Source organism: Mesoplodon densirostris, chromosome 9 (assembly GCF_025265405.1).
Source record: "Mesoplodon densirostris isolate mMesDen1 chromosome 9, mMesDen1 primary haplotype, whole genome shotgun sequence".
NCBI classification, from domain to species: domain Eukaryota; kingdom Metazoa; phylum Chordata; class Mammalia; order Artiodactyla; family Ziphiidae; genus Mesoplodon; species Mesoplodon densirostris.
In genome coordinates this window covers 53,598,257-53,625,663 of record NC_082669.1, presented here as the reverse complement: position 1 = coordinate 53,625,663, position 27,407 = coordinate 53,598,257, and positions in this window count along the sequence as shown.

Below are 27,407 nucleotides of genomic sequence, written 5' to 3'. Positions count from 1 at the left end.
TACCCCAGAATAAAATCTGGTATGCAAAGCTTTGGAAAATTATATGAAAGTGTGTCTTTTATCTTTTTTTTTTTTTTTTTAAGAAATTTTAAGGGGTTAGGGAGAGTGATTTGTTTCTGACAACTTAGGCAAGGCTTTCACTAAGCACACTTTCAGAGCAGCAGTTCCCTAGCTGACAAAGACCTGGACATGACCTCAAATATCTGCAGATTGAGAAATGTTACACGGAGCCACAGATGACTTCAGTCAGGAACTCCAGGTCCTGATGAACAGGTACCTCTGGACTTTCAACTGTCAGTGCCGCTTCCTGAAACCACTGCCTGCCCCAGGGACTCTGGCCACTGAAAAAGATCCAAGCTATGGAACTGACATCACTGAAGAATAAAAATACCCTTTTGGTTTTTCCAAACAAACAGTCCCTGCTAATCTTAATCCAACTCCAATGCCACCTAACCTTGAAGATGTTTCCAAGCCTCTTATCCCTAAGGAACTATGCTCTCATGCCTCTCTTGCATCTTTGTATTTCTATTGTGTCAGTGATCGTATTCTGTCCTACCCCCTATTCCACACAACAGGGAACAGGAGGTTTTGCCCTCTACTTTATATCCTCTGTCTCATCTCAGAGTCACCTTTGATTCTTTCTTCTCCCACAATGACTCCATCTCATCAATCATTAACACTTCCTGATTCTCTTTTCTCAGCATCTCCTGAAAACATTCACTTCTTTACAGTCCCACTGTCCTATCTGAGTCTGAGCTACCTCCAGGTCTTGTTTTATCATCATAATACTCTAAAACGTTTTCCTGACTCAAGTCTTACCCCCGGTCTGCCTCCTCTTGCCCATTTATTTCTTGCTCTGTAGCCAGAGTGATTTTTTTTCTAAAATGCCTATTTATCTGATCATCTCATTCCCTTGCTTAAAATTTTAGTATCATCCCATTGTCCTGGGGATGAGATCTAAACTCCTTACCATGGCTTACAAGGTTCTATCTCTCCCTTCTAACTCTTGTACTATACACCCCAGAGATACTTAACTCCTATTAGTTCCTCCTTTGAAGCCTGTTGGGCCCTTTCTTGCCTCTGAGCCTTTGCCTATGCTGTTCCCCAGTACTTTCCCTATTGCTTCACTTGGCTAATTCCTACTCATGCCTTTGTTCTCACGTTAGATACAACTTCTACCTGGACAGCATCCTTGACCTCTATTTCATCTTGTTCTTTTCTAACGCAGCATTTTGTCTTCCCCTAGCACAGCACTTAGACTTTATTATTCTTTTTATATTTATTTTCTTTTTCCCCTTTAGACTAGAAGCTCCCCAAGCACAGAAAGTATATGTACTTTGCTCTTATATCTTCATCACCTAGCTCAGTGACTGGCACACAGAAAGGCATTTAATAGCCACTCAATGAAATATTAACCTTTATCCTTCCACACAATTTGACTCAGTGCCTTGTACATAATGGATGCTCAATAGCAATTTGATGAATCAGATCAAATTGACACACTACTCAAATTATCTGATAGAAAATGCAGGTTGTTGAGACACAGTAACACAATTAGCTGGTTTAGGAACTATTAAAAGGTTATTTGCTGAAAAATGGATTTGACTCTGCTGATCAATGACATTTGACCACTAAGATGACCAGAATAAGCAGACCATGATATGGTTGCTGAAATCATCTGGAAGATATTGGTGTTTGATTTTTACTGTCTGTTTTGCAACTCCATCTATTTCTGGGCAATAGGGATTGGTAAGAATTAAAAATGACCGTAATCCTGGTTATAATACCTACTAATAGGCATTTACCATGTCCTTTACATGCATCAACTCAATTAATCCTCACAATAATTCTGAAAAGTAGAAACTGTTATTATTCTACTTTACAGATGAAATAACTGAGGCTGAAAAAAGTTCAATAACTTTTTTAAAGTCACACAGTTGGAGAGTAGTAGAGACAGAATCTGAACCTCAGAAGTCTTATTTTGGATTCCATGCTTTAAAATATTATGCTGTATTGCCACTACTGGTTGCTTCGATAACTAACTAGGGACTTAGATTTGGGGATATATGAATTTATGGGCCGTGCAAAAGCCTTAGGAGTCTTTTGTGTGGGCAGCATGCATAATGCTTAGGAAACAAGGTCAGCCTCTTGTCATACCTGCTGGTCTTGATTTTAATAAAGCTTTGCAAGCTAGTCGTAAGAGAAATGGGAGCAATTTGGAAATAAATTACTTCCATTATGCTGCAGGATCTCCTATATACTGTGGCACTTAGGACTTATTCACAGATGTATGTTTACAGTTAAAAAATCAACTACACTGTGCTCAATTATATGGGGGAAAACTCTAGTAAACAGTTTTTAATTGGATTGAAATTAAGATAAATTTAGGATAATGAAGGAAAATATCTTAACAGCAAGATTTATAGACTGTGTGCAAAACTCCCATTGGAAGTGAAGGAAGTCCAGTATTTTGAAATGTAAAATTTACATTCACTTGAGGAAAAAAGATTATGTGTACAACCTAATTCCATGTAGTCATGAAATTCTTTCAAAACAACCTAGGTTACACGTGGGTCCTTCAACAGACATATATGAGCATTTGCTGTGTACGAAGTCCTATGTTAGGTACTATGGGAGACAGAAAATTCTCTGAAATCTACAGATTTTACACAAGTTACAGATTTCAAGTAATTTAAAACCTACTTAGTTTTAAGACTTCTCTGTTAAAGGGAATACATGGTGTAAGCATAAATATTCATAAAATGAGAGAACTAAGTTATTAAGTGTTCTTTTGGAAGAAATGCTGCCTTTGGTAAAAGAGGAAATGAGATCCTAGAAGCATATACATCCTGAAGGAAGAGAAAGACTTGATATTTATTTTTTTCCTCCTTTAATTCTAGGGTTTAAATGCAATAAAATGTATATGGAATATCCTATGTGAAGTTTAAAAAACTAGGTTCTTTGAAAGCATTAGTAATATGGGGTGGGTTTTGAAGGATGGCACTAAGTCTACATTTAAAATCATATAAATGACTTGGGATAAATCATGGTATATTCTAAACCCATGCTATTCAAAGCGTGGTCTGTGGATAAGCAGCATCAGCATCACTTAAAAGCTTGTTAGAAATGCAGAATCTCAGGCCCACCCCAGACCTACTGAATCAGAATCTGCATTTTAACAAGATCCCAAGTGAATCTGTATGCACATTAATGTTTAGAAGCATTGGTCAAAATAAAAAATCTGCGGCACAGAAGATGTTGCATCTTTGTTCTTTTTGCAATAATCATGTGTCATCATATCTTCTCTTTTTTCTCTATTCCCATCTCCTTCCGATAAACTGATTTTTATCACCGTCTCCTAACCAAAATTTAAGATTTTCTGTGTCTACTGCTTTGCACAAGAACTGATCTTTACCTGAATGCTTTCTGTTTTCCTTTACACTTAAGCCATCTAGGACTATTTGCATTTCCAGAATATGCTGGGTTCTTTCACAATTTCTGCCCAGATTTCCCTCCCTATCCTTATTTTGACCCACTTGGCCTTCAGGACTCTGTGAAGACTTTTATGTACCCTTCTTACTCTATTCTAAATCTTTTTTCACTTTATTCTCCTAGTACTTGATAATATTTCTATGTGATAACACTAATCGCATTGCAATGTATTGTTAACATGTTCTCTTTCAGTACACTGTAAGTGTCTCAAGGGAAGAAGTGCTTTAGCTTCTTTTGTAGCCTGGGTGCTTAAAAATGTTTGCTGAATGAGTGCTTTATTTGCAAATTAAAAATTATTCTTGCCTATTCTGTCAAACATTGATCAGTGAACTAACTATAAGTATTAAGAAGAAAATGATCCAAGTCTAGGATCTCTAAAATGTTATCAACAATGCTTACACACACACACACACACACACACACACACACATGTGCACACACACACACACACTATTTGACCCTAATGTATTGATTTATAGTAAGCAATACAGCTTCTACAGGAAAAGTACCTGACTAATGTCAGATGATCTCACTTTGACAGGTACAAGTCAGATAATGCTAAAATGCATCAGGAGTAGCATAACATGGGTAAATTTTAAGATGACTTCCTACAGTCTCTATCATGGGAGTCCATGACACTATTATAGTTTGTGATCTTAAATCAAGTTGGATCTCTCTTTGTATTGTAATTTCTCCATCTGTAAACTGCTTGTTACCCATCTATGGGAAAAAGGACAGTATGGGTATTAACCTCTGATGACACCCTAGAAATATGTTCAAGTCGCTATTGCAGATTTTTCTGGAATATTTTTCAACTTTGGGACACCTAGACTGAAGGGCAAGATAATTTTTGCCAAGTCTTACTAGGAATTTCTGGTTAGATTTTTTTTTTCTCAATTGATGCGAGCACTGGTTGATTTTTATAGGATATTGTTGCTTTAGGAAGATATGAAAGATTTAAAAATAGACTTAGCTATAGTAATCAAAACAGTACGGTACTGGCACAAAAACAGACACATAGATCAATGGAAAAGAACAGGCAGCCCAGAAATAAACCTACACACTTATGGTCAATTCATCTATGGGAATTTAGGTTGCTTCCATGCCCTGGCTATTGTAAATAGAGCTGCAATGAACATTGTGGTACATGGCTCTTTTTGAATTATGGTTTTCTCAGGGTATATGGCCAGTAGTGCGATTGCTGGGTCGTATGGTAGTTCTAATTTTAGTTTTTTAAGGAACCTCCATACTGTTCTCCATAGTGGCTGTATCAGTTTACATTCCCACCAACAGTACAAGAGGGCTCCCTTTTCTCCACACCCTCACCAGCATTTATTGTTTGTAGATTTTTTCATGATGGCCATCCTGACTGCTGTGAGGTGATACCTCACTGTAGTTTTGATTTGCATTTCTCTAATGGTTAGTGATGTTGCGCATCCTTTCATGTGTTTGTTGGCAATCTGTATATTTTCTTTGGAGAAATGTCTATTTAGGTCTTCTGCCCATTTTTGGATTGTGTTGTTTGTTTTTTTGATATTTGGAATATAACCTTTAAAAATTTTGAATCACTATACTGTACACCTGTAGCTTATTACAATATTGTAAATCAATTAAACTTCAATTAAAAAAGACTAATAATAATAAAAATTAAACTTAGCTTGAAGTAGAATGCAGTTTAGGGAGGTAGAAACTGGACTCAACATTTTGTGTAATATTGTTTGGATTAGAGAAAGCTATGAGGATTAGATTACCATTCAGATTCTGGCTGTTGGGTTAGAATTCCAAGATGTTCATGTATTTTTAAAAATTGAGATATAAATGACATTCAACATTATATTAGTTTCAAGTGTACAACATAGTAATTCAATATTTGTCTATACTGTGAAATGATCACTACAGTAAGTCTAAAATGTCCATGTATTTTTTTTATCTTTTTTTAAAGTTAATTTTTATTGGATTATAGTTGATTTATGATGTTGTGCTAGTTTCTGCTGTATAGCAAACTGAATCAGTTATACATATATATATACCCACTCTTTTTTAGATTCTTTTCCCATATAGGTCATTACAGAGTATTGAGTAGAGTTCCCTGTGCTATACAGTAGGTTCTTATCTTAGTTATCTATTTTTTATATATTGTATATATTTCAATACCAATCTCCCAATTTATCCTTCCCCCCTTGGTAACCATAAGTTTGTTCTCTACATCTGTGCCTTTATTTCTGTTTTGTAAATAAGTTCATTCATACCATTTTTTTAGATTCCACATATAAGCGATATCATATGATATTTGTCTTTCTCTGTCTCACTTCACTCAGTATGACAATCTCTAGGTCCATCCATGTTGCTGCAAATGGCATTATTTTGTTCTTTTTTATGGCTGAGTAATATTCCATTGTATATACGTACCACATCTTCTTTATCCATTCATTGTCAATAAAATGTCCATGTATTTTTGAGCAACCAAAATTAAGGGGAAAACAGATCATTTAAAAAATCTGGGGCCTCCCTGGTGGCGCAGTGGTTGAGAGTCCGCCTGCCGATGCAGGGGACACGGGTTCGTGCCCCGATCCCGGAGGATCCCACATGCCGCGGAGCGGCTGGGCCCGCGAGCCATGGCCGCGGAGCCTGTGTGTCCGGAGCCTGTGCTCCGCAACGGGAGGGGCCACAGCAGTGAGAGGCCCGCGTACAGCAAAAAAAAAAAAAAAAAAAAAAAAAAAAAAAAAAAAAAATCTGTATGGGGTTTCCCTGGTGGCGCAGTGGTTAAGAGTCCACCTGCCAATGCAGGAGACGCAGGTTTGTGCCCCGGTCTGGGAAGATCCCACATGCCGCAGAGCGGCTGGGACCTTGAGCCATGACCACTGAGCCTGCGCGTCAGGAGCCTCTGCTCCACAACGGAAGAGGCCACGACAGTGAGAGGCCCGCGTACCGCAAAAATAAAATAAAATAAAATAAAAATATCTGTATGAACAGAAGTTTAATATTTTTATTTGCATGAAATAAAGATCTTCAAAAGATATGGGGACAAAAGACAACTAGATATCTCAATATAAGATAGCAAATGTCTTTGTCCATTCAGGCTGCTATAACAAAATACCACAGACTGGGGTGGCTTATAAACAACAGAAATTTACTTCTTACAGTTCTAGAGGCTGGAAGACCAGGATGAGGGTGCCAGTTGGATTATAGTGAAGGTCCTCTCCAGGGATTAAGACCATTGACTTCTTGCTGTGTCCTCACAAAGTGAAACGGGTTAGGGAGCTCTGTGGGGATCTCTTTTACAAGAGAACTTTTCCTACTCACAAGGGGTCCCATCCTCATGACCTAAGCACCATCTAAAGGCCTTGTCTCCTAGTATCATTACACTGGGCATTAGGATTTCAAAATATGAATTTGGGGGAGACACAAACATTCAGATCATAGCAGCAAACAAACAGTAGAGGAACAGTACAGATAATAACTCTTGGTTTCTGTTTCTGATAAAATGGAAGATGTGGGTATCTTCAAAAGTTATGATAAGAATGACTAAAAATGCTGGATACAATATTAAAAAGAAAATAATTTAAAATGCATAGCTCAACTCGCAAAACCATAAAGAAAATCCTTAGAGAAAAGCAGAAGTCCAGAGAAGTGAGGGAACATTGGTGTAGGTAGTTGCCTGGGGGGGTGGGGTCGGAATTTAGGTTTCCAAAGGCTGGAATGAAGGATAAATGACAAAGTCAAGGGCACACCCAAGGTGGGAGGTATGATCAGATATCAACTGTATAAAGCCTGGACCTCCTAATATTGGGTGAAAAGGAGGAAAAAACACCCCTTAGAGAGATAAAGTGAGTAAACTTGGTTGTCTTTCTCTCTGTTCTAGGTAGAGGTCATAAAATACGTTTTCTAAAAATTCATAACCAGAAGGTTGCCCTCAAGTGGATTTGGAAACATTACTTGCACTGTTCAAGTTGAGAAATTAGTTTAAAATGGTTCACTTGTGAAGGTGCCTCTAGGGACACAGCAGAAGTCAATGTGTATTCTGAAGAAGCTCATCTTAAATTTAGGCCTCAAAGAATTACCATTCCAAGGAACATGAGCTCATATGTAAGATTCAAAAATACATGAGGAAATAAGTCACCATTAGAAAGTTAGCAGAAACAACAAAGACTACAGATATTAAAACTACTGGATAAATGTATAAAATATTTGTGTGAAATACATGTAAATAAATGAAAGAGCCTATTAAAACTATGGTCCAAAACACAAGAGACTGTTAAAAGTACCAAGCTGATTTTAAAAAGAACAAATACAATTTATAGAAACTAAAAATATAATAATTAAATTAGATACACAATGGAATAACCACTAGATTGGGAAAAAATGAACAGAAAATTATTAAACAGAAACACCAACTGAAAAGACTATCAGAACACATATTGGACATAGATTAAAAATATGAAAACTCTGATGCATTGAGTAAGAAGTGCGGACACACATCTACTGGATGCTTCAGGCAGAGGGTGGAGAAGCAGCAACATCTGAAGTGACATCTGAGAATCTTCCGGAATTGTGGAATAACAGGTCACATAAAATATGAGTTAAAGTAAATCCCAAGCAGTATAAATAAAAAGTTCTACTTTTAGACACATTTTAGAAAAACCAAAGGCAAGAGAAGATCTTAAAAGCAGAGAGAGGAGATAAATCAGAAAGGCTACACAGTGTAATGGTCAAGAATGTAGACTCTGCAGCCAGATTGCCTGGGTTCAAAGCTAGGTTCTATAGATGTTGAGCTGTTTGCCTCATTTCCTCATCTGTAAAGTGTTAGGACCTTCCTCACAGTAGAGGAAGTGGTAGATGAATTTAAATGTACATAAATATAGCTGAAAATAGTCCTTGGCACATTGTAACACTATAAGCTTCAGCTATTATTTTTTTAATTCTTATTAATTACTTATACAGAAGAGACATCTCAAGAATGAGACCAGAAGAGAATGAAATATTATCTAAAAATTTCTGAAAGAAAATAATTATACCCAGTAAAATTACCTTTCAAGAAGTAAGTCAAAATTATCTTTCAAGAAGAAAATAACTGCATACCCATTAAAATCATCTTGAATTAAAGTCATTTTGATACCAAAAATGAGTTCATCACCAATATCTTACTAAAGAAACTTCTAGAAAAGTTACATCAGTAAGAAAGAATATGGTCCCATAGGAAAGCCTGAAATGTGAGAAGAAATTGTAAGTAAAGAAAATGCGAACATGCCAATAAATTAAAAAATCAACTGCTTAAAATAATTATAAATGTTTAACATGTAGAGCTAAAGAAATAAGGTAATACACAGCAATAGCATAGCTTTTGTCTGTGGCGTGGTGATAATCAGGAAGGGAAGCATTATAAGGATCTTCTGTTCTAAAAGAACATAAAGATATTAGGTAACTTTGACTTAAACATTCATGTTAATATTTACAGGAAAACCATTAAAAGAATAGCAATAGAATGTATAATTTTCAAACTAATGGAAAAAATAAAATGAAAAAAAGATTGAATTCAGGCAGGAAAGGAGAAAAGAATAACAGAAAAAGGACAAATAAACCCAAATGATAAGATGGACAAAGTGAGAAGATAGTCTAAATATATCACAGTTCAAAATAAGTGTAAATTGGTTACACTCTCCAGTTAAGAGGTAATGATCATCATACTGAATTTAAAAATGAAATCCAGTTCAGTGATGCTTTCCCAAAAGGCACAGCTAAAACACAGAAACATTTCATCAGAAATGTTGAAAGTTAAAGGAGAGAAAGATATATACCAAGCAAACACTATTTAAGAGAAAGTTGGTGTCATGACATTAATATCAGACACAATAGACTTTAAAGAGAAGGTAAAAAGTATTACTAGAGATAACCTACATAATGATTAGTGATTTAATTACTAGGAAGCTCTACCCCTTCCAGATAGATAATGATTACTGATTAGTGATTATTAATGATAATTACATAATTAGTGATTAATTCACTAGAAAAGTTCTCTCTATATACATATATATATATATATACACACCTAGAAACATACATTCATTTCATTGAAAGGAAAGTTTTATAAAAATAAAAGTGGAAACTGTTAAATTCACTTCCATAGTGAGAGATTTAATACATGTACCCATTTTAGCAACTGATAAATCAAAAGACAAAAAATTACAAAGTATATAGAAGAATTGAACAACACAACACATTTGATAGAATGAACTTATATAGAACACTTTGCTCAACAATTGGCAAATACATGTTCTTTCCAAGCTCACAGAAATTAATAAGAAATGACCACATGTTAGGACAGGGAGGACTGGTATCACATATTCCGCATTCTTTGATCACAATACAATTAAGTTAGAAATCAATATCAGAAAGATAAAGTGCGTACTTGAAAGTTAAAAACCACCTCAAATAATTCATGTATCATAAAATTAATATAATGGAAACTAAAAGATACTTGGAACTGAATACTTAAAAATACTAAATATCAAAACTTGCAGGAAAGCTGTACTTAGAGGGAATTTCCTAAGTGCTCATATTGACAAAAGCTAAAGATTAATGAACTAATCATCAAACTAGAGAGATTAAAAAGTAGAACAGTGAAATAAAAAAGAAAACAAATGGAAGGAAATAATAAAGATAGGGTGAAAATTAAGAAAATAGAAAAAAGTCAACAATGTCAAGTTTGGTTCCATGAGGAAACTTTGAAATTGAACAACAGTGTGGCTGGGTTTATCAAGAAACAAAGTAAGAGACAGATCAATAATATAAGGAATGAAAAAGGGGACATAACTGGAGACAGTGTTAGAGGCACTTAGAGGAAGCTACACAGCATTTTGACTCAGAGCATAGGCTGAGGGATCAAAGAGATTTGGCAATGTGATCTTGGGCCAATCTCCTGATCTCAGTGACTCATAATGATAGATTATGAAGATAAATAAAATAGAAAAGTATTAAAACTTGGCACATAAAAGCACAGTGAAAATTAGCTATACATTTTATTGTTTTTTTTTTTTTTTTTTTTTTTTTTTTTTTTTTTTTTACCATTGGAATCCTGGAGCAGTACCACTGGGAAACTTTACTGGTTTGGGTGTATAACTAGGGTGTCAACAGAAAGAAATAGGGCTGCACAGGGAAGGGAGGACATTTCAAACTGGGAACAGGATGAATATGTGAGCAAAGGCAGAGAAAGGGAGGCACAGGGCCAAAGCAAGCCTTACATGTGGAAAAATCACAGTGTCAAATGCGTTTTATAACATTGGAAACTCAGGACGCTCACATAAAACTATCTGTATTTCTTGGTAACACTGCCTGAGAAAACATATCATCAAAAATGGGTTTGCCTACTCCTTACCTCCATAACCCCTCACTGTTTTCCCTGTACACTCCCCAAGCACACTCACTAGTGCAAGTTTCTTGAGCTGGGGACAACAGCTCCAGGAGGATTAGATTTAAACAGTAACACAAGGAAGAGAATCTTGGGAATTCCCTGGTGGTCCAGTGGTTAGGACTCTGCACTTTCACTGCTAAGGGTGCAGGTTCGATCCCTGGTCTGGGAACTAAGATCCCGCAAGCCACATGGGGAGGCAAAAAAACCCAAAAATTATAATACTAAATTAATAGACTCAGTGGGCTGGGGCATAGAGAGATTGTTAAAGGCCCCTCTCCCCCTTCAAACTGAAATGCACCTTAACTAGTCCATCTGATGAGAACCACACTTCTAAAGAAATGTGGTTCCAGCAAAGGAAACCATAAACAAAAGCAAAAGACAACCCAAAGAATGGGAGAAAATATTTGCAAACAATGTGACCGATAAAAGATTAGTCTCCACTAATATGTATAAAATAGATAACTAATAAGAACCTGCTGTATAAAAAATAAATTAAATTAAATTTTAAAAAGATTAGTCTCCAAAATTTACAAACAACTCATGTGGCTCACTATCAAAAAAACAAACAACCCAATCAAAAAGTGGGAAGGAGACCTAAATAGATATTTCTCCAAAGAAGACATACAGAGGGCCAAGAGGCACATGAAAAGATGCTCAACATTGCTAATTATTAGAGAAATGCAAATCAAAACTACAATGAGATATCACCTCACACCAGTCAGAATGGCCACCATCAAAAAGTCCACAAACAATAAATGCTGGAAAGGGTGTGGAGAAAAGGGAACCCTCCTACACTTTTGGTGGGAATATAAATTGGTACAACCATTATGGAGAACAGTATGGAGGTTCCTTAAAAAACTAAAATTAGAACTACCATACAATGCAGCAATCGCACTACTAGGCATATACCCAGAGAAAACCATAATTCATAAAGACACATGCATCCCAATGTTCACTGTAGCACTATTTACAATAGCCAGGCCATGGAAGCCACCTAAATTCCCATCGACAGACGAATGGATAAATAAGATGTGATACATATATACAATGGAACATTACTCAGCCATAAAAAGGAACAAAACTGGGTCATTTGAAGAGATGTGGATGGACCTAGAGACTGTCATACAGAGTGAAGTAAGTCAGAAAGAGAAGAACAAATATCATATACTAATGCATGTATGTGGAATCTAGAAAAATGGTATAGATGAACTTGTTTGCAAAGCAGAAATAGAGACACAGACGTAGAGAACAAACATATGGATACCAAGGGGGGAAGGGGGAGGTGGGATGGATTGAGAGATTAGGATGGACGTATATACACTACTATGTATAAAATAGATAACTAATGAGAACAGACTGTGCTATACAACCTGGAGTCCAGAGAATCCAACTTTCCTCTCAAGGGAGACATTTCCTGGCAGCATGATCCCAGAAGAAGATACAGGGACTTCCCTGGCGGTCCAGTGGTTAAGACTCCACACTTCTACTGCAGGGGGCATGGGTTCAATCCCTGGTCAGGGAAGATCCTGCATGCCATGCACCCCCCCAAAAAAAAAAGATTCTGAGCTTCTCTAGTGGTGCAAGTGGTTGAGAGTCCGCGCCAATGCAGGGGACACAGGTTTGTGCCCCGGTCTGGGAAGATCCCACATGCCGCGGAGCGGCTGGGCCCGTGAGCCATGGCCACTGAACCTGCGCGTCTGGAGCCTGTGCTCCGCAACGGGAGAGGCCACAACAGTGAGAGGCCCGCGTACCGCAAAAAAAGAAAAAAAAAAAAAAAAGATTCTACCAGAAGAAGATACAAATCCATGGGCCTAGATCTGGCTTCAGCAGTGAGCTTGCTACCTGGATAAGCTCCAAGAAAGGAGGGGTAAAAGGCTGGAGAAGCCCAGCTAGCTTCATCTTGCGGTTTCCCTGCTTAGTAGCTTTCCTCACCAGGACCATACAGCATTCTCCACAGGCCGCTTCTCCTTCTGAGTCCCAGGGCTGGAGATTCCCCTGAATAGACACATCCGAAGCCTGAGCTGCTCAGGCCTCTGTCATTATGTAATCCAGGGAGCCCTCAGACAGCTGGAGCCTGGTGTTTTGAGGGATGGCCGTGAGCTTTGCCCCTGCTGGTCCTGGCAGCCTTTATGGCTGGAGATTGCAGTGCAGTGCAAAGGGACCCATTTGACAGTGTTTGTACCTTATCATTTGCAAAGAATCTCTGCTCTTGAGACAATGGGTGCTCTCAGCTGTCTGTCAAGTTCAAGTACTTTTAATCTTAAACATATCTGAGTGTTGGTGCTAGAGAAACAACTAAAGAAGCTTATCACGAGAGACATTATGTGTGGGGTTCAAGTTCCCCCATTTCCCTATCTCTATGCTGCTCCTTCTTACCATGTCAGTCTGGGGACATAATTTACCCTCTCCCTGTGGATTTGGGTCCTAAGGCACTTTAAAATTCTGGTCTGGAGCTGCTGGGCAGTCTCTTTTGTGAAACCACCATTTCACGGTGAATCAGTCACTCCCTCCAGGCCACCTTCCTTCTGTTCTGCACAGGTCAGGGATACTGCCATTTGAGGACAATCCACCATGGCTTTAATCTACATTTTATCTGGCACGGGAGAGCAGACGGACACTCCATCAACCATAGGCCTAAGGGGATTACTGAAGCTAGCACTTCTGTTGGGATTTTAGTTCTTTATTACAAACTGGTAAATAAAATATATTTTATCCTCCTATCTTGACAGATATACTCTCATAATAACAAAAACCAAATATATGTGTAAAGCTATGGTTTTAATGTGTCTGAGGTCTCGCAAAATGTCAGACTACTAAATTTCATTATTATTGCACATATCTGACTCATCTGTTAATGGGCTGGTGATGATAGTTGAGTGAGTGATAAAGATTTTATATAACTTATGTATTTGTTTCATAAAATTAATTTTTCTTGCCTTCTGCAAAATCACTGATTTTGTCGTTATATTCAAGATGTTTACATAATTTATTTTCAACTCATAGTAATCGTCTGAAGGGTTTCAAAAATTATTTCAAAGTGTACAAAAATCAAACAGATTTATGAGAACATATAAATTAAGTATAAAAGTTATTTTATATGTTTCCAAAAGTTTTCTTTTAAAATATGCAAAATTACCTAATAACTTTAAAAGATTAAAATACAAATTACAATTAATAAATGCCAAAATTTCACTAGGTATATTAATATTTTAATTAAATCTTATCTATTTTTGTAAAGAGAAAACCATTAAAAATTTAAACATTCTATGTTCATCAGGTTGCCAATATAAAGAATTGCTGCCATGATACATGAATGCAAATTTAAAAGTAATATGAAATGTTAAAATCATAAAATGCTCATAAGCCACCATTTGCAACTTTTGTGAAATATTGTGCTAATTGAATTGAATACCATGGGAACCAGGGATTAGAACAAGAGAAGAAAGAAAAAAGTTTCTTGACATTATTGAGAAATGATACTTTGTTATGAAAGAATCTCTTGCATTCATGTTATCTTAAAGGAGGAATTTGACAAGTTTGACTTTTCTCTTAACCCAATGCTCTTTTCCCTCACATCGTCCGAGCATTCCAAGGCCATGTCATCATCATAACCCACGATCTTTCACAGCTTTCAAATCCTGTCACCTTTTCTTTTGAGGATATAGGGCAAGAGATGTGGAAATGCATTTCCCTAGGGCCTGAACAGTGTGGTCATGAAGGTGGGTGTTCAGAGCTATGAGCTGTGCTGTGCCAGCTCTGAGCAGCAGATCCTGAGTGATAGAGGCCCATGTTTTTGTTTTTTTAATTTTTATTGGAGTATAGCTGATTTACAATGCTGTGTTAGTTTCAGGTGTACAGCAAAGTGAATCAGTTATACATATACATATATCCACTCTTTTTTTAGAATCTTTTCCCATGTAGACCATTATAGAGTCTTGAATAGAGTTCCCTGTGCTATACAGTAGGTTCTTATTAGTCATCTATTTTACCCATGTGTTTTGTTTTTGTTTTTGTTTTTTGCGGTACGCGGGCCTCTCACTGTTGTGGCCTCTCCCGTTGCGGAGCACAGACTCCGGACGCGCAGGCTCAGCGGCCATGGCTCACGGGCCCAGCCGCTCTGCGGCATGTGGGATCTTCCCGGACCGGGGCACGAACCCGTGTCCCCTGCATCGGCAGGCAGACTCTCAACCACTGCGCCACCAGGGAAGTCCTACCCATGTGTTTTTAATAAATTTATCTGTGTGTGATTGTGGTATGTGGACAACTCTAAAATGCCCCTTACTTAGGTCTAAAGGAGGTTCTGTATGTATCAGCCATAATCAGACTCGCCCAGGAGAACCTACTGCTAACATTTTGGAGTATTTCCTTCCAGCTATTTTCTATACCCTGTTTTCACATAAGAGAATATGCCTTATATACCGTCTTATATCCTGCTTTGTTGATAAAACAAAAGTTACCAGTCTAACTTCTGCATTCTTCAAATACTACAAAGGCACATATTGCCCAGTCATGGAAGTTCACACCCTCGGAGTTGGAGGAAGGATCATCCTGTTCTCATTATGGTGAGTACAGCAGAAATAAGACCCCATTTGAAGAAATTAAATAAATAAAAATTCAGAAATATGTCCAAAGCACAGTGTTAGATGCAGCAGAGGGCATTCAAAGAAGTATAAGACAGAGTTTCCATCTTCATGAGGGCTAGCTTACAAACCAGTTGCCTGGCTTTGTTCTCAGCACAAAGATGACTGAAGACTAAACTCTCAGCAAGAGGGATTAACAGATCATTGAAATGGACTAGCCTGTTCTGCCAAACAACTGGCTAATCTTTAGCACAAATTTACAATGGAAAGCTGGGCCTTTTAGAGGTAATATAGTCCCAGACACTGCTTAGGAGGATGTCATGGTTCTGTCAGTTTCCCTTGTACTAGTACGAGGAGCTACTATTTACTGGGGATATCATAGACTACATTCTTTATACCTATTATTTCATTTAAAATTTAACCTTGAAATGTGAATTTCAAATTTCATTTGAATTTGATATTTCATTTGAATTGATATTTGAATATTTCTTATACTACTTACTCCCCAATTTTTAAAATAAAGATTTTATATTTTTAGGACAATTTTAGATTCAGAGCAAAATTGAGCAGAAAGTACAGAGATATTCCATATACCCACTTCTCCCAGACATGAACAATCTCCCCCATTATCAACATCCCCCACCAGAGTGGTATAGTTATTACAACTGATGAACCTACATTGGCACATTATAATTACCCAAAGTCCACTGTTTACTTTAGGGTTATCTCATGGTGGTGTATATTCAGTGGGTTTAAGCAAGTATATAATGACATGTATCCATCATTATGGTATCATGCAGAGTAGTTTCACTAACCTAAAAATTCTCTGTGCTCTGCCTATTTATCCTTCCTACTGGCCAAGCTCTGGCAACCATTTAACTTATTCACTCCATAGTTCGGCCTTTTCTAGAATGTCATACAGTTGGAATCATATAGTATGTTGCCTTTTCGGATTGGCTTCTTTCATTTAGTAATATGAATTTAATTTTCCTCCATGTCTTTTCATGGCTTGACAGCTCATTTCTTTTTAGCACTCAATAATAATCCATTGTCTGAATGTACCGTAGTTTGTTTATCCAATAATCTACTGAAGGACATCTTGGTCACTTCCAAGTTTTGGCAATTATGAATAAAGCTGCTATAAACATTCTTATGCAGATTTTTTTTTTGTGGACATATGTTTTCAACTCCTTTGGGTAAATACCAGGGAGACAATTGCTGGATCATATGATAAGGGTATGTTTAGTTTCGTAAGAAACTGTCGATGTATCTTCCAAAATAGCTGTACCATTTTGCATTCCCAGCAATGAATGAGAGTTCCTGTTGCTCCACAGCCTCACCAGCTTTTGGTGTTGCCAGTGTTCTGGATTTTGGCCATTCTAACTGGTGTGTAGTGGTATCTCATTGTTTTAATTTGTATTTCTCTGATGACATATGATGTGGAGTACCTTTTCTTATGCTTATCTGCTAACTATATATATATTCTTTGTTAAGGTGTCTGTTAAGGTCTTTGGTCCATTTTTTTAATTGGGTTGTTTGTTTTCTTATTGGATTTTAAGAGTTCTTTGTATATTTTGGGTAACAATCATTTATTAGATACATTTTCTACAAATATTTTCTCCCAGTCTGTGTCTTGTCTACTGGTTCTCTTAACATTGTTGTTCCCGGAGCAGAAGTTTTTAATTTTAGTGAAGTCCAGCTTATCAATCCTTTCATTCATGGATTGAACCTTTGGTGTTATATCTGAAAAGTAATCACTAAACCCTAGGTCATTAGATTTTCTCCTGTGTTATCTTCCAGGAGTTTTATATTTTTCTGTTTTACACTTAGGTCTGAGTTCCATTTTGAATTAATTTTTGTAAAGTGTGTAAAGTCTGTATGTATATTTATTATTTTGCAAGTGGTTGTCCAGTTGTTCAGGCACCACTTGTTAAAAGACTATCTTTGCTCCATGTATTCCCTGTGTTCATTTGTCAAAGACCAGTTGACCCACAATCAGTTGTTATTCCTATTAAGACTGACAAAACATGTGTTAAGTGCCTAATTGTATATAGCATTGTCGCGAGTGCTGTCAAAGTGTCAGGCTTATGCACTATGCCGTGTTCAGCACAAATAAGCTTTGAGGCCCTCCACGTACAAACGAAAAGAAATGTCTTGCTAGCTTTGAACATCTATCACCAAATTATTCCCAAGGCAGGATCATTGTTTGCTTACCTCTAGGCACAATTTAGAAAAATCAGAATGACTGGTGTTACCCTATTACCCACTGTATTAGTTAACAATTGCTACTGTAACAAATTACCATAAGCTAGTGGCTTAATGCAACACAAATTTACTCTCTCACAGTTCTGGACATCAGTAGCCTAAAATAAAGCTGACGCCCGGCTGTGTTTCGTCTCAAGGCTTCCAGGGAGAAATTGTTTCTGTGTCTTTTTCAGCTTCTAGAGGCCCCTTCAACATACCTCTCTGACCTCTTGCTTATGTCTTCACAGCTCCTTCTCCTCTTATCCTCCTGCCTCCCTCTTATAAAGACCCTTGTGTGGTGAGAGGAGCAGCCAGGCAGCCTAGCTTCTCACAGGCTCTCATGTGTCTCAGCCCACAGGCACCCAGCCCGTGCCCTACCTGCCACCAAGATGCCCAAGAGGAAGGTCAGCTCCACTGAAGGGGCAGCGAAGGAGGAGTGCAAGTGGAAATCAGCAAAGTTGTCAGCTAAACCTGTTCCTGCAAAAGCAGAAACATAGCCCGCAAAAGGCAACAGGAAAGGATAAACCTTTAGACAAAAAAGTGTAAGCAAAAGGGAAGAGAAGAGCAAAGGGAAAACAGCAGGAAGTAGCTAACCAAGAAACTAAAGAAGAATTATTCACCTCCATATCCTTAACTTAATCGCATTGGCAAAAGCTCATTTACCATATAAGGTAATGTAGTCACAGTTCCTGGGGATTAGAACATGAACATTTTGGGGGGAGAGCATTATTCAGCCTACCACACCCACCAAAGTTTTCCAGATATGTGATAAGCTGCAGAACATTTTACCCTAAAAAATCATTACACATGGGCCAGGGAAGCATTGCAAGAAAGGAAAATATCAGGTGGAAAAGTCACAGATGAGAATGGCATAATATTGTTTGTCTCTAGTTTCAGAGTGTGGTGTCAAGGACTTGAGGAGTTAATTTTTTTCTTACTTGCCTTTCCTTCTGGGGCTGTCGCTCACTTGTTCTCAGATCCATGTTCACTCAGTGGTGGCTCTGGAGTTGGGCAGATCCAAGTATATTTGCTGCATTATAAAGGCCAGATGCTTATTTTTATGGTCCCTGAGTCCTCCGGGCTGCCCAGCTGGGTGTCTTATGCCTGGCCCTCTCCCTTTTAATATCATCCTTGCCCTTCCTTTTCCTCCCTGTATAGCAGACATCACACAAATATCAGAGTCCCACGAAGGAAGTTAAAGGCATTGGGGACTTCCCTGGTGGCATATTGGATAAGACTCCATGTTCCTAATGCAGGGGGCCCGGGTTCGATCCCTGGTCAGGAAACTAGATCCCACATGCATGCCGCAACTAAGAGTTCGCATGCCACAACTAAGGAGCCTGTGAGCCGCAACTAAGACCTGGCACAACAAAATAAATAAAATCTTAAAGAACAACAACAAAGTCATTAAAAAAAAAAGTTAAAGGCATTATCCCAGATCTCTCAGGCTGGCAGCAGGGAAGAAGGTAGACACCTGACTTCCACCTGACCTGTGTCCTATCACTGAATTTTAAGTTACCACCTTGAGTGATGGGGAGAACCAGCTGCAGCAGCATGAAGAGGATGGGGCTGCTTTCTTCTCAGATCATAGACCCCTCTCCCTCACTTTTAGGCCCCTTATATATTATTCCACGCCCTGGTCACTAGCTATCCAGGCCAGGTGTCATTTATTCTTGTCTCCAGCACAAGGGAACAGAAGTTAGCCCTTGGTACATAATAGCCTCTGAAATAGAAAGCTATGGATGAGGCAACCTGTAAATCCAAACTTCCTTGGGATGGGTGTGTAGCTGCTGGAGGAGATTTTCTGGTTACTCGAGTTAGCCTGGTTCACACACCAAATATCCCCATGAAGAGCTCTCCTCCAGTGGCGTCTGGGAAGGGAAGCCCCCTGAAAAGTACTGAATGCATGCCTGCCCTCTGCTCTTGGGACCCTGTTCACACCATTCAATAGTTGGAATTTAGGGAATTCTCTGATGGTCCAGTGGTTAGGGCTCAGCGCTTTCACTGCCGGGCCGGGTTCAATCCCTGGTCTGGGAACTGAGATCCCGCAAGCCGCGTGATGCAGCCAAAACAACAACAACAATGAGAACAAACAAAACAAAACAAAAACCAAGATCATCCTTATAAAAAAAATAGTTGGAATTTAGCCAAGGTGCCAGCAGGGCCTTGGACATGTGTATACAACTATTTGAGAGAACGTTGGAGGTGAAAAGAGTCAGAGCCAGATAACCTGCAGGTGTACAACCACAGGGCCTGGACTAGGATGAGGCGGGTGAGGCCTGTGGGGTACTTGCCTTGGGCACAAAATTTAAGTGGGTGCCAATCACTCCTCAAATAATAAAAAAATAACATTTTGATGATGTATTTTCAAAAATCAAAATTAATACTAAAACCCCCAAGATGATCAAAGCATCAAAATTTTAAATAAAGATGGGATCAGCAATGATGTTGTTGCTGTACTATATTAGAGATTGAGGTCAAAGGAAAATTTGGTAATATTGATCCTGTATTTATTGAAAATTTTGATGTTTTGTTTATCATGGATTTTTTGCATTAATTCTTAGTTTTAAAAAATATTTCATTAAAATACTATTTATCTTGATTACAGAGTTGTTTTGTGCCCCTTTAAATTTTGCACCCTCACTGTCCTTACCCTGGTCCCAGCCCTGTAACATTTACAGCAGTTTGGAGGTTTTAACTCTTTTGAGGCTTATGATTACCCTATAAGGTGGGCAAGGCAAGTATTATTATCTGCATTTGACAGTGAAGAAACCAAGTTGCAAAACAAGTGACAAGGACTGCTCAGGACTACATGGTACATGTGAGACAAGAGATTAAAATCCAGGCCTGTTGACTTTGAATCCAGGGCTTTCTCTATGACAGATACCTCAATATGCAATGTACTAAAATATCAGCTATGAAAATTGTTAAAATCCAGGTTCCTGAGCTCCCAACCACAGAGACTCTGATTCTGAAGCTCTGGGGTAGAACACAACAATCTGCATTTTTTGATACCCACACAAATTGATTTTGATGTCAGTGAGCCATGAACCACTGTTTGGGCAGCTCTGTCAGGACTCCAGGCAGATGCCGCAGATGCCCCAGACTATGACTGCACAGTCACCACTACAAGAACTTGAAGTTTGTTTTTTTTTTTAATTAAATTTTTTTTTTTTTAATTTTGGCTGTGCTGGGTCTTTGTTGCTGCACGTGGGCTTTCTCTAGTTGTGGCAAGTGGGAGCTACTCTTTGTCACAGTGCATGGGCTTATTGTGGTGGCTTCTCTTGTTGCGGAGCATGAGCTCTAGGCATGCCGGCTTCAGTAGTTGTGGTGTGCAGGCTCAGTAATTATGGCTTGTGGGCTCTAGAGTGCAGGCTCAGTAGTTGTGGTGCATGGGCTTAGTTGCTCTGTAGCATGTGGGATCTTCCCGGACCAGGGAACGAACCCTTGTCTCCTGCATTGGCAGGCGGATTCTTAACCACTGTACCACCAGGGGAGTCCCAAGAACTTGAAGTTCTGATCGTTAATATTTCTGCTTGTAAAAAGATACATGCAACCAAGTTGGATTCATTTCAGGGTCACAAGGATGGTTCAACATATGCAGATCAATCAATGTGAGATACCACATCAATAAAAGAAAAGACAAAAGTCACATGATCATCTCAATAGATGCAGAAAAAGCATTCAATAAAATTCAACATCCATTCATGATAAAAACCCTTACAAAAGTGGGTATAGAGGGAACATATCTCAACATAATAAGAGCTATTTATGACAAACTCACAGCCAATATAATACTTAATGGTGAAAAGCTGAAAACCTTCAGCTAAAAGCCTTCAGCTAAAATCTGGAATAAGACAAGGATGCCCACTCTCACTGGTTCTATTCAACATAGTATTGGCATTCCTAGCCGCAGCAATCAGACAAGAAAAAGAAATAAAATGTATTCAAATTGGTAGGAAAGAGGTAAAATTGTCATTATATGCAGATGACATGATCACTGGGAACCACGGTCACTCCTGCTCTGTGGCTGATATTGGTAGCCCCTGCCCTTCCTTGTTCCTAGCTCTTTCTATTATGTCTCAAGTTTGCCAATCTTTGGGTGGTGTGAAACCAAAGCAGGTCCTTCATGCCATGTATCAAAAGACTGGGCAAGCTGGTTGCTCACTGTGCTCTCACTTTCCCAGGGAGGGGAACTCTTTCTAGCTGGGGAATTCCTTCTTGGTGCTGAGCAGTGTTGGCCTGGGGAATGGGATAATGAAAGCAAAATGAAGCTGTCTTCCTTTTTTGTGAGGTTATTCTCAGGTTTTTTGTTCCACTGTTTTGCTAAATTTCTTAAGTGGTCTCCTGAACTCTCCTAGAGCTGTTTGTCTGTGGATAGCTGTCTAATTGTTGATCTTTTGAGTGATTGAGGCTGGGGTCTCCTACTCTGCCATTTTTGGCCCACATGCAATTTTAAGGAAGAGTTTGGGTGGCCTAATATCAACAACATTATAAGGATAGCTCACCAAACTTGAAAACAGTTTGCTTTCAAAAGTTGAACTTGGAAGATGATTGTTTGGACACACCTTTACTTTGAAGCAATGCCTGGTGTTGAGGTTCTCAGATGCACTGTCTTAGTGCCACCCATGACAACATACAAATACTCTTCCCATACTTTCTAAAATATTCCTGCCTACTGCTTTTCTCCATTCCAATTTGTTGATAATCTTCCATTGCTCTGTAGTCTCCCTTACCAACAAGAGCAGTGGTTCTCAAACATTAGTGGCATCACAATCACCTGGAAAGCTTGATAAGCTACAAATTGCTGGACCTCACCCCCAGAATCTGCTAGGGCTGTGTGGGACCAGAGAATTTGCATTTCTGTTAAGTTCCCAGTTGCTGCTGCTGCTGCTTCTTTAAAAATCACCAAACTAGAATGATGGTTCTCAAACATGGAATCACCTGAGGACCTTTTATAAGAGTACTGATGCCAAAGTTCACCAATTAAGCTAGACTCTTTGGAGATGAGGGCTTGCATTAGATTCCTAGGGTTACTGTAACAAATTACCACAAACTGGGTGGTTTAAAACCACAGAAATGAATTATTTTACAGTTCTAGAGGCCAGATGTCCCAAATGAGGGGTTGGCAGGGCCATGATCCCTCAAAGGATCTAGGGAGGGAGCTTCTCCTAGCTTCTGGTCATTGCCAGCAATCCTTGGCACTTCTTGACTCATAGATGCATTGCTCCAATATCTGCCTTCACTTTCACGAGGGTTTCTCCCCTGTGTGTCTGAGCGTATATATGTCTGTGTGTTCTCTCCTCTTCCTATAAAGAAACCAGTGATTGCATTTAGGGCCCACCCTAATCCAGTATAACCTCATCTTAAATTGCATCTTAATTATACCTGCAAAGACCTTATTTCAAGCAAGGCCACTTTCTGTGGTTCCAGGTGGACGTGAATTTGGGGGAGGGGGAACACCGTTGAATACTGGGCCCTCATTTCAGATCCCTGAAGGCAAGATCCATATAATATAGAACTTCCATAAAGAGTCTAGCACAGAATATGATGCCAAAAAAAAATATTCCTGAATGGATGAGCCTGTGTGTTTTCTTCTTCTAATCCACAGTCATCACAGCACAACAGATACAACACACTCTTAATTTATCTTAAAAGCTTGTTAAAACTAACTTCAGATTCCAAGGACTATAAAGTGTTTATCTGTATGACTAATTCAGCTCTAAATTAAAGACACTTTTCCTTAAGCAACAGAAGATATTGAAGGTATTTCTTTGTAGACAGAATGGTATGTTATTCTTCTGTTCATTTTATAGGGAACATACCTATAAAGAGCCTAGATTACACACTTCTGAAAGCTTTTAATGGTAAGACACAATGTTTGTGAACTTCCCATTATGAACTAGAAATAATATTTTCACATGAAACAAAAATGCTAAATTACCAAACTGCCTCCCTTAGGTTTTGAATTTTGTACAGTGGAAATGATTGTCTTCCATGAATTAAGACCATGGGGGTGTCTCTTTAGAATGCCTGTGATGCAAAGCAGGAGACAAGTTACCTGTCGTCTGAATTCATCATTGGAGGCTGTTATTCACAGGGTTGGCATGGGATTGATGAACAACCAGGCAACAAAGCTAAGCAAAATATGGTCACATGTTGGGAAAAGAGTTGTGTATTCTAAGAGCAGGTGGAAATCAGGGGGTGACTAAGTTCTGTATTGGATGAAGTGGCAACTGAGGCTCACAGTCAGAGTTGTCCTAATAGCTCTGAGTTTACATTGGCTCTGTTATGTTGGTATCAGTTATGGGGGCTTAATGGGGTTCTATGAACTCTACATTGTGACCCCCCTGGAGCAGCAGTGCATATACTGGGACATGTACTGAATGAGAAATGGAGCCCTGGATTCCTGTCTCAGCTCTACCATAAATAATCTCTAAAGCTCTTTGCAGTTTTTAAATATGTTGACGTGTGGGATGCAGTATAATTAATAACATATCTGAGCTTGTGTATCCTGCTTTGCATTGCTGCATCTGCATGATGCAGGTATCTTAAAAGAAGGCGATGAGGAGATTTGGTCACTCGTTTATTTTTGGAAGTATTTTTCCATTAGGGTTTTGACACCCTTTATGATAGAAAATTACTTCTTGCATAAACCAGGAACGTGACAATGCTTAGAAATTTTGAGAATATCCAAGTGCTTTTTTTAATGTTTATGATGTTTTAAAAAATCTTTATAGACTTCCGGGTAAGATGGCGGAAGAGTAAGACGCGGAGATCACCTTCCTCCCCACAGATACACCAGAAATACAGCTACACGTGGAACAACTCCTACAGAACACCTACTGAACGCTGGCAGAAGACCCCAGACCTCCCAAAAGGCAAGAAACTCCCCACATACCTGGGTAGGGCAAAGCAAAGAGATTCCCGCACAGAGGAGCGGTGCCGAGCGGCACTCACCAGCCCGAGAGGCTTGTCTGCTCCCCCGCCGGGGCGGGCGGCACTGGAGCTGAGGCTCGGGCTTCCGTCAGAGCGCAGGGAGAGGACTGGGGCTGGCGGCGAGAACTCAGCCTGAAGGGGGCTAATGTGCCACAGCTAGCCGGGAGGGAGTCCGGGAAAACTCTGGAGCTGCCGAAGAGGCAGGAGACTTTTTCTTCCCTCTTGGTTTCCTGGTGCGCGAGGAGAGGGGATTAAGAGCGCCGCGTAAAGCAGCTCCAGAGACAGGCGCGAGTCGCGGCTGAAAGCGCGGAGCCCAGAGACGGGCGTGGGACGCTGGGGCTGCTGCTGCCGCCGCCAAGAAGCCTGTGTGCGAGCGCAGGTCACTGTCCACACCGCCCTTCCGGGAGCCTGTGCAGCCTGCCACTGCTGGGGTCCCGGGATCCAGGGGCGGCTTCCCTGGGAGAACGCACAGCGCGCCTCGGGCTGGTGCAACGTCACGCCGACCTCTGCCGCTGCAGGCTCGCCCCGCACTCCGTGCCCCTCCCTCCCGCCCGGCCTGAGTGAGCCAGAGTCCCCGAAGAGGCTGCTCCTTTAACCCTGTCCTGTCTGAGCGAAGAACAGACGCCCTCCGGCGACCTACACGCAGAGGCGGGGCCAAATCCAAAGCTGAGACCCAGGAGCTGTGAGAACAAAGAAGAGAAAGGGAAACCTCTCCCAGCAGCCTCAGAAGCAGCGGATTAAAGCTCCACAATCAACTTCATGTACCCTGCATCTGTGGAATACATGAATAGACAACAAATCATCCCAAATTGAGGAGCCAGGAGTCAGTGCTGTGCCTCTGAGGTGGGAGAGCCAACTTCAGGACACTGGTCCACAAGAGACCTCCCAGCTACACATAATATCAAACGGCGAAAATCTTCCAGAGATCTCCATCTCAACACCAGCACCCAGCTTCACTCAACGACCAGCAAGCTACAGTGCTGGACACCCTATGCCAAACAACTAGCAAGACAGGAACACAACGCCACCCATTAGCTGAGAGGCTGCCTCAAATCATAAAAAGTCCGCAAACACCCCAAAACACACCACCAGACGTGGACCTGCCCACCAGAAAGACAAGATCCAGCCTCATCCACCAGAACACAGGCAGTAGTCCCCTCCACCAAGAAGCCTACACAACCCACTAAACCAACCTTAGCCACTGGGGACAGACACCAAAAACAACGGGAACTACGAACCTGCAGCCTGCAAAAAGGAGACCCCAAACACAGTAACATAAGCAAAATGAGAAAACAGAAAAACACACAGCAGGAGAAGGAGCAAGATAAAAACCCACCAGACCTAACAAATGAAGAGGTAATAGGCAGTCTATCTGAAAAAGAATTCAGAATAATGATGGTAAAGATGATCCAAAATCTTGGAAATAGAATAGACAAAATGCAAGAAACAGTTAACAAGGACCTAGAAGAACTAAAGACGAATCAAGCATCGATTAAAAACACAATAAATGAAATAAAAAATACTCTAGATGGGATCAATAGCAGAATAACTGAGGCAGAAGAACGGATAAGTGAGGTGGAAGATAAAATAGTGGAAATAACTGCTGCACAGCAAAATAAAGAAAAAAGAATGAAAAGAACAGAGGACAGTCTCAGAGACCTCTGGGACAACATTAAACGCACCAACATTCGAATTATAGGGGTTCCAGAAGAAGAAGAGAAAAAGAAAGGGACTGAGAAAATATTTGAAGAGATTATAGTTGAAAACTTCCCTAATATGGGAAAGGAAATAGTTAATCAAGTCCAGGAGGCACAGAGAGTCCCATACAGAATAAATCCAAGGAGAAATACACCAAGACACATATTAATCAAACTGTCAAAAATTAAACACAAAGAAATCATATTAAAAGCAGCAAGGCAAAAACAACAAATAACACACAAGGGAATCCCCATCAGGATAACAGCTGATCTCTCAGCAGAAACTCTACAAGCCAGAAGGGAGTGGCAGGACATACTTAAAGTGATGAAGGAGAAAAACCTGCAACCAAGATTACTCTACCCAGCAAGGATCTCATTCAGATTTGATGGAGAAATTAAAACCTTTACAGACAAGCAAAAGCTGAGAGAGTTCAGCACCACCAAACCAGCTTTACAACAAATGCTAAAGGAACTTCTCTAGGCAAGAAACACAACAGAAGGAAAAGAACTACAATAACGAACCCAAAACAATTAAGAAAATGGGAATAGGAACATACATATCAATAATTACCTTAAATGTAAATGGACTAAATGCTCCCACCAAAAGACACAGACTGGCTGAATGGATACAAAAACAAGACCCATATATATGCTGTCTACAAGAGACCCACTTCAGACCTAGAGACACATACAGACTGAAAGTAAGGGGATGGAAAAAGATATTCCATGCAAATGGAAACCAAAAGAAAGCTGGAGTAGCAATTCTCATATCAGACAAAATAGACTTTAAAATAAAGACTACTAGAAGAGACAAAGAAGGACACTACATAATGATCAAGGGATCAATCCAAGAAGAAGATATAACAATTGTAAATATTTATGCACCAAACATAGGAGCACCTCAATACATAAGGGAAATATTAACAGCCATAAAAGGAGAAATCGACAGTAACACAATCATAGTAGGGGACTTTAACACCCCACTTTCACCAATGGACAGGTCATCCAAAATGAAAATAAATAAGGAAACACAAGCTTTAAATGATA